Raw genomic sequence first — 7,500 nt, 5'->3', positions numbered from 1 at the left:
AAGGAAAAAATGAAAAAACGAGTTTGGCCGAGTCTTTCGGTCCCTATTCGGACCCTTTACTGAGGCACAGATCCAGTAAGGGTGCCGCAATAGACCGAAAGTACTCGCCAACTCGTTTTTTTCATTTTTTTCTTCGTGTAAAAAAAAAAACAAAAAACCTTTATTTATACTAGCATCAGTTTTAATATCTTCGTGATCAAGTTATTCATATATATATATATTATATAATTTATATATTTATATATATATTATATATATATAGAGAGAGAGAGAGAGAGAGAGAGAGAAGAGAGAGAGAGAGATGCACTCATGTTTATCTATTAACATATATAAGCACATGGATATTTATTCTCTCGTTAAAGAAGATAATAGGAAAGCAACGTGGTTAACTGTATTCTTTACCCAGTCATATTCGTATAATCTTATGGCCCTCCTTCAACACATACGGTCGAGAGACGGAGCTTGTCCTGGATGCCAATTCCAGTCATTGTGTTCCAGGAAAATGTATTCATCCGTCTTTCATTACAAGAACTTTTTTATTTCTTACATTGTTATTCAGAGTGGCAGCGGATTTTAAAGACGTCGTGAGTCCCCAATCGTGTTCAGCGTAAGTCGTTTGCTACTAATGACAATATTGCCAGATCTAACAGTAGGTTGCTATTCCGGATTCGTGCAGTTTCGGGAGCCGTTAAGTGGCTCCTTTGGTCGTGCCCTTCAGCTTCTTCTGAGGGCGCACGAGAGCTTTGTATGGGTGGTTGACTCCAGGTTCCCATGGACACCTTCGTGGTTGAGTCGCCGGTGTTACTTTTGTGGGCATGAGGGTGGTCACAGTGCTGCATTCTCCGGCTGCAGGTCGGATCGTTTCTTTCTTTGCTGTTTTTCTTTTGTTCCATTTGTTTCAAGGGAATATATTTGGCGTCTGTTTTACGTTTTATTACTTGCCAAAAGAAGATCGTATTATGTTCCTTTAAATGGCTTCTCGATAATATAGTCACTTTTGTTTCTTCACATTTATTTATCAACTGGATATTGGTTTTTTCTCTTCTTTAACCGTTTTGGGAAAGAGAAGTCTTATTATTGCATACCTCAAAGAAGTTCTCGGCGGGCTTCCCTTCCGTTGACATTTGAGGAAATTTCCTTCACTAGAGCTTGCTCTAAAACAACATCACATCATGGAGAGAAAATCAGTTTTAAAGGAAAGAGGAGAAATCATCTAAAACCTATTTCGTTAATCCTCTTCCAACGGAGATTCGTTCCTCGGGAAGGTTATTCAATAATGTGAAATTATTTGTTTTTCGAGGAAAGGAAGGGATATACGAAACCCCTGAAACTCAACGTTTGTCGAAAGTCCTTCTCAAGTAAGATGACGCAGTTCATTAAAGGACATTGTGTTTCCTTGACGTTGATAGCATGCATGACACCCACGACTGCTCCTGCAAGCCAGTGTTATATTGAATTTGCAAGTTTGCAAAGGCGGGAGACGCACTCAGAAATACTGTAAGATTGATCTTTTAATTGTTTTTTAATGCTGAGAATAACAGGACCGACTGCTTTAAAAAAGATTTAAAAATGGAAAAACTATGAAAGAACTTTTTTTAAAATGAGTGAAATCTGTGGAAGAGAAATGTGTTTGCATAGATGTTTGTTGTCATACAAATCGATAAGTATTTATAAGAACAAATAAATAAACTCGTGGTCCAAACAGCAGGAAAAGAAGCAGTGTGTTGCTAGAGTTTCAGATTCATTCGCCAAAATCTTGAGTCATCTCTTTAATGACAGAATTCGAAAATTAGGCGATTCATTATTCTCAGAATTTCTTGTTACACAGAATATCAAGAATATATTATTAAGGTATGTTATAAAGTTCATCGCGACGTTTACGAAGATATCATGCTCTGTAGTTGGGGATGCTGCTTACTAAATGGCCTTTCTTTCTTTCTATGGAGTTCTCGTTACCTATCGCTCTTGTAATAATGTGTGCTGTATCCTAGTTCCAGAATTGCTATTGCTACGAATTTTATCCACGCCTCTTCATTATTATTATTATTATTATTATTATTATTATTATTATTATTATTATTAATTTAGGGGAAAAGTTTTTATGAAATATATTTGCATCATCATCGTCTATGATGTTTCCTTCGCCTTACAATTTTCTATATCGTCCCTTCCTCCTTCCCTCCCCACCTCTCTCTCCACCCCACCCACCCACCCACCCCACCCCACCCCCCTCATCCCTCCATCATAATCACCATCGCGGTCTTCATTTCGTTGGTAGTTCCAACAGTGGCTTTTGAACGAGAGACAATACCTTTCATTTGCAATTCAAATTCCTTCAAGTCAATAAACGAAGCATGGCAGACCAGTGACGTCGTGTTTAAGCTGCACCCCTTCCCCCTTCTCCAACACATCCCCCCACCCCCAAGCATGGAAAGATTCCCTTCCTTTCCTTCGTAGAAGAAGAGGATAGGAGGGTGTGTGGGGGCGGGGTGGGGGGGAGGTGGGTGGCGGCGGTGGTTGGAGGGTGAGAGATGGGAAAGGAAAGGGGTGGCGTGGGGACGGCTTTGCTCCTTAATGTCTGCCACTTGGCTAATTACTGCTTCGGAGGACGTAAACTATATCATTTACCTTTGGCTCGCGATATTACGTCAAGGACGCCTTGTCTGGGGCGTGTTCGTTTATCTTTCCTCTTCTGGAAACCTTCCTGCAACAATGGAAGGCGCTTTGTCACAATGCATAGCGCGTTCAATTAGTCCTCGGCTTGTCGAATGTTATTCATGGATTTTTTTCTCACTCGTCACTTGCATGATAGCAGAATCAAAATCATTAATAATTTTATGTGCTTGTAGGCAAACAATGCAGATAACGACCAGCACGGAGTAAGCAGCGATTATGCATAATTATGATTCATGTGATTTTTAGATAACATTCATATACAAAGACATGATTTCTTTTTCTTTTTTTATCACGAAAAAAGTCGAAGATATTATAAAAGATGGAAGAAAATGGTACATACCATGATGATGTTCATGTCATATAACTTTATTTTTAATGATAACATAATCTTTACCGAGATGTTATCTTTATCAATAACTCCTAACTCAGGCTGATTATTGAGGGATAATTTGATGCTCATGACAGCATCCTGAGACAGATATGAATACCAGGATGGCAGTAATAAAAAAAGTTCTGGAAGGTAAGATTAAGCAACGCCCGACCTAACTTAATCTTTCAGAAGGCACTTTTGAAGTCATTATCGTTACTGGAAAGTGTGAGATTCGGACAGAATCATACATCATAAAGTAATGAAGGTGCTTGACGTCTCAGGCATACTTGTGTTTAACAGCTCTCTCCCTCTCTCTCTCTCTCTCTCCTTTTTTCAGTTGTAGATTAGGTACTCGAGGTTAGTGTTATTTTCCCTTATATATTCTTGGGTATGTTCATTTGTTACTGCTTAGAAAGTTTAAAATCAATAACAAGGTCACTTTTCAGTGTCCTTTTTGTTCTGTAAATTTCGAGAGAATTGACATTGCTATATTTAACTTTTTTTCCATTTTGTTAAAAGAATTCGGTTGAATATTTTATCAGGAGGCTGGTCATAATTCATCAAGGCGAGGCTCCTCGGTCTCTAATTCGCATCTTTGCGATCGGGTAATGGAGGCAAATGAGCAGAAAAAGCTTCAAATTAGGTTAATTTACGTTTTTGCAAATGGTCACCTAATTAGCGATCTCTGCGCAGTTCGAGCTAGATCTTTCGTCGAAATATACCATAATTTCCCTAAACTTTCATCAAAATAAATTAGCAGAGGTAGAGATTAAGTAAGATTTCCTCGTCTATTTTCGACCAGCAGACATGGCACTAATTATTGCAATTTTTTTTTTCGCAAGCAAAGTATTCGCCCAAGTTCTCCGACAATTAACTGATTTATGAGCTAGAGTCCGACAGTTCGACCCTGAAATGGGTGACCAGAAGCCTTGGTAATGTTCCGGTTTTGTATTCTGTCTTACCTTTTGGGAACCGAAGAATGTGTGAAGTTACAGCGAACGCCCAGAGCATCTCCTCTTGAATGCAAAGGAAACACGGTAAGGAGGCATCCTGAATAATTCAAAATATCTCGGCAAAAATCAGTACTTTGTAGGGTTTATCGTAATTCAAGTTGCCAGTCAAACTGCAAAGGTTTGCCAAATTCCAAAATTTTCAATTGATGGTCCGCTGGACGACGAGATCTGTCACACACAATATATAAATCTTAGGTTTCATTTCTGTCTCTCCCTTTACTTCGAAAAAAAGACCACATGAGCATTGTATAATTGTGTTCGTGTTTGAGAAGAATGCCATGTAAATTAAGATTTAGAATACAAGGGCAGTTATTTACGGAGCTTGGAGGCTGATTACAAAAAGACCGAGTGTTAACCCTAATTAAATATCATTAACTTGTTTAGCTTGTGTTTTCAGATAATAACGATGGAGTGTCATTGGTTTAAATCTTGTTGTGTTAGCATATAGCATATAAGTACATTCATCTTCATTGATCCAGTGCTAGGAAATGTGCTTTTATGGAAGATCTTTGCTAAAGTTTTGCAGGTTGTCTGTGATTTCGCAAAATATTGGGTCCTTGTGGTTGTTTATGATTATTTGTTTGTTCGTCTTACATTCCCTCTTATTTTCGTTCAAGCGCGAAAGCAGAGATCAGTAGAAATGTTTCGCTCTCAAAAATAGTAATACATTCGAAACTTGAGAATCGTTTAATGTCATGTTTGTTCTAATCAGGTGAATGTTTGGTAAGTGAGTCCATTTCCAAGAATGAGAGATAAATTGATGTATTCTAGAAACTGATAGGAACAGCTTTCCTCCAATCATCAAACATACTAAATTGCAGCCCTCTAGACTCAGTAGTGTTTTTATTTTATTTAACATTAAATTTATCCATAAACGTGCGTGTGGGCCGCGGCTCATACAGCATTATACCGAGACCACCGAAAAATATATAACTGTATATTTTCATTTGTTTATTTTTTTTCCTTGTCATCGCTCTTTTTATTTAAAAAGTAAACATGCATCAACTTTTTCTTTATTACGTAAAAAATGAATTATTTTTTTTATTAATTAATAGTACTACCAAAACTACCCATCGATGATGTCGGCTATTAGATACTTTATTAAATCAATAACTCGCAATGTTCACGTGATATAAAACAAAAAATAAACTTACGTTTCACTGATGTTTTTCGTATGACAGTTGAAATAGGGATGAGTGTTCGATGTGAACAACATTTCGAACACCAAAGCTGACCCTGCTTTGAGATGTTCGAAACTAATCATCTCCATGGGATACCCAAATATGTGGGCAACCCACGTGGCCGCTGCAAAAGTATACGTCAGATATCCTGATTTAACTTTTATTTGAAGAGGTATTTATGAATTTATATATAAAAATTATACCTAGGAAACCAATGATCTGGTTATAGCCATATAAGGGTATAAACCATCCTCGATCAAAGTCCTATCCGATAGCTTTTGTTTGGTTTAAATCCGTCAAGCCGTTTAGCCGTGATTGAACAACAGACAGACAGACGGACATAACGCCCATTATAGTATGATACTTGTTTCTCTGAAGAGTCATGTGGTAAAAAAAAGAATTGTCTGTATTACCAGAGTAATAACATTGCCGAGGACAAGGTCTTATTTTATGACTTTAAGAAAGAGAGAGAGAATGAGAAGAAAACAATAGTTTCCCACCACTGCAATAGTGGATTAGCGTGAACACCTTCATCCTTGTACATTGCAGATGAGACTTGTATATATATATATATATAAATATATATATATATATATATATATATATATATATATTGTGTGTGTGTGTGCACATTATTACACACTCGCACACATACACACACACACACACACACACACACACACACACATATATATATATAATATATATATATATATATATATATATATATAAAATATATATATAGTATATATTTATATCTGCCCTCGTGCCCTTGTGTACCTTGGTGGGTCAACAGAGGCCCATTATGTCTTTGACAGATCGCACCCAATCGCTCGTCCACGCCCAAGATTCGGGCATGGGGTATGTTACTTGGTAGGTAAGAATGCTACCGTTACTTGGTAGGCAAGAATGCTACCGTTCTTGTTACAGAATAACTGATCATGTAAATTAAGAATTTTAAGTCAGCATTATTATTATTATTATTATTATTATTATTATTATTATTATTATTGATTCATTTGAATAACATGAACAATGTCATGAGCTTTTCTTTTAAGCAAAAGTTGTCTAAAATGGTAGCTTTTTTATTTATTTTTGTTACTGGATCTAAACTATTTGGCCTTTTAATTATACTTCCAATATTGTAGTTCTCTCTATTATAAGGATGTTCCAACTATCTGCACTGTACCATGTGTTTCAAAAGCTGCTATTATAACTATTATTGTTGCTGTTGTTTATAATATTACTATGATTATTATTATGAAGGAAAGGTATTTTCTAATGAGAGCCTCACACAGCAAGATTCCTAATTTGCCACTCTCCAAGAATCCGGATAAATTCGTTTATGGCTCCGAAACAATTTGATTTTTATAGCTCGGAGAATAATAGCTTCCATGAAGACTTCATTAGACTGAATAAAAATGCAACAATCAGCTTAGATTTATTCCCGGAATTTCAAATATTCCTTGAATCAAGATGCTATATTACACACGAACCAGAATACCTCTCTATTTGGCATCTTGATTGCTATGCTAAATTGGTGCTTTTTTATATTCCTTTAATTGTGTTTGTTCAAGTTATGAAATTCTCTAGTTATATGGAAGTGATTTTTTTTATATAGCTTTTGTGCAGATACGTTTCTAGTTTATAAATGATGTTCAATAAGTATTATAAACATGTGATTCTGATTTTTTGTCTTTTTTTGTTTTTTTTCTAAAAGTAGCACTACGAGAAAAGCTGTGGTTATATATAAATCATATTTTTTATGTGCCGTTTAGTTGTAGCAAATATGATTTCTTAAGGTTTTAATGAGTTTCATCATTTTTGTTATAATAAATATATTTTGATCTCACATTCAAATACAGACGCTAAATTTCAGCTCTTAATGAGTTTTCTTTCCTGAGGGAATTTGCGATCAGTTTTCCCTCAGCGATGAAGACTTGACCATTTACATTTCTCAAGATAATAATCTCCCGAGTAATTAATCCTTTTTGAATAGCATCTTAATAGAGGGTGAAGACGAGCTCTGTGGGAGTATTATTCAATTACTGTTTTTGCGAATGTAAGGTGGTCCTTAATGAACTCGTAATTGTTACATGAAGTGCACTGCCGACGTGGGAATGAATCCGGGGAAAAAAAACAACCCCAGTTATTCGGACATCATCCCATGTTTTTTTTTTTTTTTTTTTTTTTTTTTTTTTTTTTTTTTTTTTAGCGTAATTGCTAGCACGATCCACGGGAGATTGGTCATCTTCCCATA

This window comes from Macrobrachium nipponense, chromosome 30 (assembly GCF_015104395.2).
Source record: "Macrobrachium nipponense isolate FS-2020 chromosome 30, ASM1510439v2, whole genome shotgun sequence".
NCBI lineage: Eukaryota > Metazoa > Arthropoda > Malacostraca > Decapoda > Palaemonidae > Macrobrachium > Macrobrachium nipponense.
Note: the sequence above shows the minus strand (reverse complement) of the source record.